Raw genomic sequence first — 9,462 nt, forward strand, 5'->3', positions numbered from 1 at the left:
AAAACCTCGTCTGAGGTCTGTATCTGGCGGATGGCAGCCTTAGACATTGCCTTAGCTCACGCGAGCTTCTGGAACAGAATGGCCTATCCTGGGATGCTTGCAAATGACAGAAATGTTATTTTTCAGGTCTGGAGGCTGAGAAACCCAAGATAAAGTGTTGACAGATTTAGTGTCTGGTCACAGTTCATAGACAGAAACTTCCTGCTGTGACTTCACATGGTGGATGGAAGATGGACGTCCTTTGTAAGGTCACAGCATTTCACTGTACTTAATGGCCTCCCCAAGAGTCTGCCTCCTAATGCTGTCACCTTGGGGGTTAGGATTTTGACAGCAAATTTGGGGAGGGAACTAACATCTGTAGAGGAGTCTGTACCACGCACCATTCCTCAAATATACTGTACATTGTGCATTAGGACTTTCTTACTTATCTGCAGCTTGTTCTTGCTCTAGGCTTTCAGAGTTTCACTCTGTTTTTCTTGGTGTGTGTGTGTATGTGTGTGTGTATGGTGCATGTATGTGGGTCCACTTGCCCACATGTGTGTGGTGGCCACAAGTTGTTAGAATGCCTTCCTCCATCCATTGTCTATCCCCCATCCCCACCCCAAGACAGGGTCTCATTATGTAGACCAGGCTGGCCTCCAGCACACAGCTATCTTCCTGCTTTTGCCTCTGCCTCTTGGGTACAGGGATTCAAAGCTTATACCACCATGCCCCAGCACCTTATATTTTGAAATCTGATCTCTCACTAAACCTTGGGTGGATGTTTTGGGCAGACTGGCTGGCCAGCAAACCATGGAGATTCATTTATCTTCCTCAGTCCCACTCAGTGCTGGGCTTACAGACATGTGCAGCCATGACTGGCTTATATGTGGGTGCTGCGAATTTGAACTCAGTCCTCATATTTTACTGAGTCATCTCTCCAGCCCCTGCCTTTGCCCTACCTCCATCCCCCCTTAAAATTTCATGTCATGTATTTATTGTACATGGTGCTGTGCTTTCTTTTCTATTAAGACGTTCTCATTATTTAGCCCAGGATAGCCTGGAACTTGCTATGTAGCCAAGGTTGGCCTCTAACTTGTAATCTTTCTGCTTCGACCTATTAAGTGCTGGATTTACAAGCAAATAGCATATACCTGGCGCCTTTTATTCTTTTATTGCTGTTTGGAAGAGTTTGGTATGCAGTAGGTACTTACTATATACATATTAAACACATGAATATTGGTACCAGATGTGATATTAAAAACTTCATAAAGAGAAATCTAGGCATGATCCAGCTGGGAAAGATGCTCATTGTAAATGGTTGATACAGCCTTGTTGGGCATCCTGGCATTAGCCTTGCCTGGGACAGTAATTATAGCAGTTGAAAATCCAAGCATTTGCTCAACAGCAGATCAAGTGCATTCTGGGAGGAGGCATTGCCAAAGCTAACATCTCTACTGGTGTTGCTGTAATCTGCAGGAGGAAGGGGGACGCTTACTTCCAGAGCATTAATCTTGTGCCAGGTCCCAGGCTAGGCCCTTTATGGCTATTATTTAGCTTAACATCATGGCCTCTGTTGTTTTATTTCAAAATAAACCCAAATTGCATGCTCCGAGTCATTTTCCTCTGGGCCTCTCCCTTGCTGTCTCTGTGCCCACTTTAGCAGTGCACCTGGCCGGTGAGAAGGCATCAGGAGAAGCTGTGGTTGATTCAAACCAGGTTGGGGAAGGTGAGTAGGCTGCCATGTGGTTCCACAGGGACAAGACCTCCAACAAAACCAGGAGGGGCATGCGCCAAAGCTGTCAGGGTAGCCCAGAGGGTTTGTAGATAATGCCCTGGGAAGCTGTTATTCTTGCAACTCATTATTTTAATGAGAACGCCATCTGATTTGTGTGAAATTTGGCTCCTTTTAAGACCAGGTCTCTGAGGCGGGCATGGAAAATAACAGTAGCCTGAGCTGCACTCCTGGGCTCCCATCACATGAGGTGTCAGCCCAGAGGCTCTGCAGAGCTTGGATTCTGTCAGCCTCTTAAAAGGTGTTGGTTGTTGTTGGTGGCGCCAAGAATGAATAAAGCCCTCAGAATCTGGAAGTGAGGCCCTCTCCCTGAGCAAGATGACTTCCTTTCTGTATTTCTGCCCCAGCATCTCAGGACTTTAGAACTGAAAAATGAATGGGTTATTTCTTTTAGTCAATCAACAAATATTTGAGCATCTTACAACATACCAGCACTGAGTCAGGACCTAGGGATGCAGCAGCTAGCAGACAGAGATGTCATGTTTGTTCAGTCATTTGGTTATTGCCTCATTCATAAGGTTGGCTCTTGTGATGCATGAAGAGAAGGCAGGGTGTATAGTAAGACCTGATTTGTCTTCCAGCGTACAGGTTAAGAGTGTGACTGAGAGTCTGAGAAGCATGGGTTCTCTAGGAGTTGGGTGACCTAGGACAGATGGACTGTCCACAGCCCCACTGTCATCTTTTGGAGCTGTTGCTTTAGGATGGGCTTAATTGTCAAGTCTTTAGACCAGTATCTAGTAAGTGCTCAATAAATGCTGATATAGAACCGAGACTGCTGAGGAAGTCGGGGATCTCATGGGTCAGATCTCACACCGCATACACTGAAGGCTGTGTGGTGCATTATGGAAACAGAACAGCACAGTCTTTTGGTGGACCATGCTTCTCGGGAGTGAGGGGTCAGCATTCAGCAGAAGAAAACAAAATGGACAGAGACGTGGATGTTTGGGGACTGGTCCAAGGTAAAGGTTAGAATAACACGGACATGGAACAGAAAGAACCAAATTCGAATCCTAGTTCTGTCCTCTCTGGTCTCAATGCTTTTTGGTTGAGTAACTGAGCCTTTTTGGATCCTGCATTTGGGTAATCCTCACACTTATTATACATACAGCCATGTTTTCCAAGATATTCCAACTGGGCCAAAGAATCTCTCTTCTTGAGTTATCGCCAACACTCTCTGCACAAACATCCGAGGCTGGGCTCAAGACTGTGTAAGCAGTCTGCTCTTCCTTCTGGCTCCTGTGAGTTGCCTGAGCTGTGGTCTCTCAGCCTACCTCAACCTGTCTTGTGCTGCTGTAACAGAATACCACAGGCTGGATAATTTATAAAGAAAAAATATTGCCTAAATAAATTCTGGAGGATGGGAAACTCAAGATCAAGGTCCCGGCACCTGGAGAGAACCTCTGTCCTGTGATATTCTATGGCAGGAAAGTAGAGAATGAGATGCTGATAGAACTTACAGCAAAACCCCTGTTGTTCATGAGGCCTAGGCCCTCTTGACCTGCTCTCCTCTTTTGGTTCTACCTCCCGGCACTGTTGACTGAGGGTTGAGTGTGTAATGCAGACTTTTCCCAAGGGGGACACCCAAGCCACAGCAAAGTTCTCAGTTATTTCAACAATTCTTCAGGCTATTCCTGGTCCCTGATCTCAGGCACCATTAGGGGAGACAACCAAAACTCAGAACCACTCTGCTCTTCTTTGAAGGTTTCACTGTCTTTCCTGTGTCTCTAAGCTATGTGTATATTCAGGAGTATGTGCGTGTATGTGTACATGTGTGTGCATGTATGTGTGCTTGTGTGCATATTCATGTACCACGTGCCTTTGGGAAGTCTGGGAGAGCCCATGAACTGTTGTCATTGTCAGAGTCTTGGGCGCTGAGGAAACCACTGTAACTTGCTGTCTACATGCTAAATGGAAATATGAAGACCATAATTTGTTTATAGGTTTTTGAAAATTGTAATATTTTCTTCCTGAGTTCTATTCATCAGTGATTTGGGATGGGTGGGATGCAGATGTCCCTGATACGTCCCCATGATGCAGATTAAGCTGTCCCAAAGCTAAATGGCTTAAACCAGCATTCTGATATGCTTTACAGGTTTGCGTGTTGGAATCTAGGCGTAAGAGGGAGGATGTCTGCTAACAACGCTGTAGCTGTACATGGTGTGGACTGGAATCGCTGGGTGGCTTCATCTGACAGCTGGAGTCTGGTCTGAAGCCTTTGAGAGACTGTGAGCCAAAAATTCCTGGAAGGACGGCTGTGCCTGCAAACCCCAGCTGACTGCTTAGTACCGCAGTGAAGTATAGAGATCGGAATGTTGCAGGTCTGGAGGCTGATATTCTTATCTAGCTTTAGCCCCCCTGAATTGTCAAGTGGCCATCCTCACCTACCCCTGGGTCAGACCTTACATCCTGTGACTAATAGTTAAAAGCCTTCTGACCATTAGCTCCCACCAACACCAAGATACTAAGAATGGCGTCAGCATCTGTGGCCCACAGGAGAGACTCCCCCATCCTGCTCAGAAGCCAGAGTTCCCTGTTCTGTAATACTATAAAAACCCCATAAATTGCTTCTTAATTGGAACATGGAATTTGGGGTGACCTAAATCTCTCTTCCTGGGCTATGGTCATTCAAAATGTCTTCAGAATAAACTATCTCCTGTTCCCTTTTAAGGTGAGAGTTTTGTTCTGTTTTTCATCCGAAACACCGAAGGAGTAGATACAAATCTAGATCCAGAACTGGCATCCTGTGACTTTTTTTCTTACTCTATTTGTCAAAACAGTCGCAGGCCCATTTGGCCTCAGGGGAGGTAAGCTGTCTCCCCTCTCAGTGAGGGAGTTCCTAAAATGGATGGGCATCTATAATTTGGCATGCCAGCTTGAGAATCTCCCTTAAGGTGGCTTATTTCTGATCTTTTATGCAAACAGATTTCTTGCAGGCTAGCCTCCTTGATCTGTTAGACAAACCACATGCATTAAAAAATTAGCTTGAACATCCTCGGTCATCTCCCCAACCCTCGTCCCGTACATCAATGGGGCAGTGCAGGGATCATCATGTGTCAAGTCCTCTGAACATCGAGATGTGCTCAGAGAGTGACAATGCCAGCCAGTCCTCATCTCCTTCTTCACAAAACCTGCAGCAAATACACTAAGAATTCAGAGACAGATGGGCTTGCTTGTTCAGAGGACATCAGAGAGTTTCTTGTGGGGGTTTCAGAAGAATAATATTTGCCTGGGCCCTTCCTTATGAACCCCCTCAGTGACCTTTATGACCCACCCTGGGGTGGGTATCTGACATGTATGTCTCACTTGGTTACTTTCTTATTGGTGATGTTGGCATAATTATGTCTCCATTTTCAGGTGGGGAAACTTGAGGCTCAGGATAGTAAATATTTATGTGCCATCACCCAGTAATGATAGGATTGAGGTTTGTACCAGACACTAATTCCAGAGTCTGTAGGTCTTAATTATTTTTCTTGTTGCTCTGACTAAATACTCCACAAAATCAGTTTAAGGAAGAAAGGGTTTGGCTCTGAGCTTGAGGTGCAGTTAGTCACTGTTGGGAAGGCGCTGTGGTGGCAGAAGGGAAGATGGCTGGTCACACGGTGCCTCCAGTAAGGAAGCAGGGGGGTGGGGGGGGAGGGAGCAGGGAGAAAGGGAGGGGGGCTGGTATACAGCTCACCTTTTCTTTTTCTTCCTTTCTTCGATCTGGGACCCTAGAGTGTGGGATGGTGTCACTCACTTTCATGTCTCCTTTCGTTAGTTTAACCTCTCTGGAATCATCTTCAGACATACTCAGAGGCTTGTCTCCTCGGTCATTCTAAACTCCCGCTGAACTGACAATCAAAATAACCGGCACACCACGCTTGAAGCTATCATAAATCAGCTGTCTCTCGCTATATCCTGAGTGACTACCAAGTCTGCTAGGTTAAAGACACACTGGAATTCAGAGCGGCCCGGCACTCTGAATGTCGCCCTTCTGGCTCAGGCATCTCACAAGAGTCAAGTAGCGGTCGGTGTTGGCTCAGACTGTCCTCATGCTTTTGATGGAATGATAGAGCTCTTTAGCTGGATCCAGAAACCTGAGTAGCATAGTAAAGGTGAGAAGAGGCAAGAACAGGGCCAGCCTGGTAGGAAAAGTCATTCAAGTACCTGCATGGTAAGCATGGGGGCCTGGAATTCATTCCCCAGAAGCTATGTTAAAAAAAAAAAAAAGCTGGGTATGGTGGTACATGGTCATACGTAGAGACAGGTGGGTCCCTGGGGCTGGCAGGACAAACAGCCTAATCTGCATGACAATGACAATGAAAGAACCTGCATCAAAAAACCAAGATAGATAGCACCTGAGGAATGTCAGCTGGGGTTGTTGTCTGCCTTCTATACACACAGGCTCACGGGAGGGCATATCACACCCACAGGCATAAACATGCACATGTATACACGTACACGCACAACCACAGACATGTATATACATAAATATATAAAATATACCTGCACACACACATAAACACACACACATGCACACAGACACAGACACTCATCAGTGGGTTAACCCATCGCTGGGGCCGTGATTGTATAGCATTGCTGTATGATGTGATTGTATGGGAAGCTTTAGAAATAGGAGGCAGAGGATATTTGGGGAACATGAGACACTAGCAGTATGCTCAGCATGGTGTATGATGTCCTTGGTCTCTCTCTCTGCTTCTTGGCTGCTGTAATACAAGCAACCTTCCTCATGCCTCACCACGCACTGTGATGTTCTTCTGCTTCATCTTAGGTCCAAAGTGACAGGCCCGGGTGACCATCAACTGAAACCTTGGAATTCATGCATCCAACCAACCAAATGTCCTCTTGTAAAGGTGATCTTCTCAGGTGTTGGGTCAGTCACTGTAGTAAAATGCAGGATAAGAGCTAGCTGGTGGCTTAGTGAGCTAAGTGTTTGCAATACAAGCCTGATTCCTGGACCCCAAACAAAGATGGTGGGAGAGAACAGACTCCACAAAGCTGTTCTCTGACCTCCACATAGCCACTGGGACACGTGTGGATCTCCAGTACCACATACCTTCAAAATGATAATAATAAAAAAATTTCAAAGGCTGTGGAAACACACTCCACATCTCTAATCATGATCATCATAATACTGTCGTCATTATTCTAGACAGATCTTAAACTACTTTCCATAGGAATTTATAGTCCATATTTTAAAGTCAACTACGGCTCCAGTCATTCATAGTGTTGGCTATGTTCTGGGCTGTGGACTTTTTTTTCTTTTTGTGGAACAGGAAGTTTAAGGCACGGGATAGTGTTTGCTCTTTGGAAATTCAGTCTTTCTTGAGGCCCCCAAAAGACACTTGATCCTTCTCCCAAGTACAGGGCAAAGGGGGCTGACTCCACGTGCCCTCCCAGGAGGCCCCTTGGCATTCCGAATTAGTCATTTCTTGGGTGACAGGATATTAAATTTGACTTTTGGTATTTTGGCCAAGTACCTGAAGATTGAGAACACCTGTCTAGTACATGCTAAGAAATTGTGTAATTTTTAAAATTCTTAGTTTATTGTCTAAGGAGGACATATACAGGAAGCCAGGAGGCTGACTGGGGAAGGCAGAGGAGTGAAGAGTTATGTTAAGAAAAAGGGCCAGAGCCAGGCATGGGTTCCTTTTCTTCCTCATACAAAGGACATGACACTCACCGATTCTCTCAACTTAGAAGAGCCAGGTCTTTGAGAATCCCTGGAATTGAAGGAACCCTGGGACTGGTGCAGGTCTCATGCTGGAACACCTAAAGGGAGAGACTGTGAAATTTCTTGCAGCCGCCATCTTTCTATGGCAGACCTGATAAGAGATGCTAGGGTTGTCCTAGGGATTCAACCTTGAGTGGTTAGAAACCATGTTGGAGTTTGATTGAGCCTCTTAATATGAGTAGAGGGAAGAGGGCGTTTGAAACTCTGTGTTTAGAGCTTGTGAATTTTATGAGTCTGCCTTGTGCTGCTATATGAGACTGAATGGCACAGTACTGCAACAGACTATTACAGAATGGATCATTTCTCTCTCCCTCTCTCTCTTCCTTTCCCCATCCCTGTCTTCCCCTTTTTCCTCTTTCTTCTCCTCCTTTTTCTAATTTGGAATTATCGCATCATGCACCCTGATTGTGCTCCCTTCCATGTCCACTCCCCTTCCTCGTGACCTTCCCAATCCTGAAAAAAGGAAGGAGGAAAAAAAAAAACCCGCCGGGCAGTGGTGGCGCACGCCTTTAATCCCAGCACTTGGGAGGCAGAGGCAGGCGGATTTCTGAGTTCGAGGCCAGCCTGGTCTACAGAGTGAGTTCCAGGACAGCCAGGACTACACAGAGAAACCCTGTCTCGGAAAAAAAAGAAAACAAGAAAAAGAAAAAAAAAGGAAAAACCCCTCCATTTTGTGTTGTCCATACACTCACTGGAGGATGGTCAAACTCCTGGTGGCCAGCCCCACATGATGAATCTTTCTCTACTTGCATCCTCACCAGAAGCCATCAACCATGGAGAGCTCTGTGGGGTTGGGGTGTGGAGGTGGGAATGCAGCAGGGCTCACAAACATCAATATGGCTTCAGGCAGCCCAGCCCGTGGACACCTGCATGGCCTTCAGTGGTAACTCAGCCCACAGACATTGATATGCCCCTGGCCATATCAGGACCACTGCTCTACTCAAGGCCCTCCTCCACCACCACCACCACCATTTGGCTTACTATTCCAGAGACTTGCAAGTCTAAAATCAACACGCCAGCAGGTTTTATCATTCTGATTCCAAGATGGCACCTTGAGTGCTGCATCTTCCTCAGGGAGGATGTTTGGCTGCATGGACTATGAGCATCACATGCCACTCAGATCAACATTTTTTATCCACCCCTGTTGGGCCTTATTCGGACAGATACTGAGGCCTAATGAGGAAGCCTGAACCTTTGCTCAAGTTTAGAGACCTGTCTTGCTCACTTCTGTACTGGAGTGACTCAGCACAACCTGCTTAAGCCTGCCTTTGCCTAGCTACTGCTGATGAAGGATAACTTTTTTGGCCCTGTCAGTCACCCCATACCCTCTCTCACCCTTCTTCGCCCCCTACAACATCTCACCTCACCAAAATTCTCCACCTCCTTCCTCAACCCTATATAAATCAAAGTCTGATACAATAAAATGAGTTTCTGCTTTGACAGACTTCCTTCCCCGGGTGTGTTTGTTTTGGGCGGGCGGAGACACTCACTTAGTGCTTGGACTCGGCTGGACTGGGTTCTCTCCTCTCACCTGGACATGCCAGCAGAGAGCCAACACACCCTCTTCTGGGCATCATAGCCCAAGGACATCACCAAGGCACAAATCATATATATCCACATGGCTTGCAGCCTGGGGCAGCAGCATGGTCCTCAGACACCAACACTGGCCTCCAGTGGCATCATGGACCACAGTGATCTTTGAGGAGGTCTAATCCAGAAAGTGAAACTTTCCTATCTCAGGCCTCCTTTGTTGCCCAGAGCTAGAGAGAACTCATGGCCAGGGAGCCCATTCAGGGGGTGAGTCTGCATATATACAAGCTCCAGGCTGTCGCACACCAGCCCGCCAACCCTATACTCCAGTTGTCCCATCTCTCCATCCTATATTTGTTCATTGAAGTGGTGTCCACTGCCAATGCCTCAAAATGGAAAAATCCTCCCCCTCCCCCTCCCTTCC

The 9,462-nt window shown here is 46.5% G+C and overlaps 1 long non-coding RNA gene across 7 annotated transcripts in view; it reads right to left on the reverse strand.

Moving 5' to 3' along the window:
- Positions 1-1,126: 1,126 nt before the first annotated feature.
- Positions 1,127-9,462, reverse strand: part of LOC116076312 — a 9,451-nt gene continuing 1,115 nt past the window's right edge. The window contains exons 2-4 of one of the 7 annotated variants that reach the window (XR_004112893.1): positions 7,458-7,546; positions 2,881-6,655; positions 1,127-2,139 (exon numbers count right to left, since the gene is read on the reverse strand). This is a non-coding gene — a long non-coding RNA (uncharacterized LOC116076312). Of the gene's footprint in view, positions 6,656-7,457; positions 7,547-8,489; positions 8,988-9,462 lie in introns of those variants that run through there. The other 6 variants (XR_004112897.1, XR_004112895.1, XR_004112894.1 and 3 more) reach the window with 6 other exon arrangements.

The sequence above is a fragment of the Mastomys coucha genome, unplaced genomic scaffold (assembly GCF_008632895.1).
Source record: "Mastomys coucha isolate ucsf_1 unplaced genomic scaffold, UCSF_Mcou_1 pScaffold4, whole genome shotgun sequence".
Classification (NCBI taxonomy): Eukaryota; Metazoa; Chordata; class Mammalia; order Rodentia; family Muridae; genus Mastomys; species Mastomys coucha.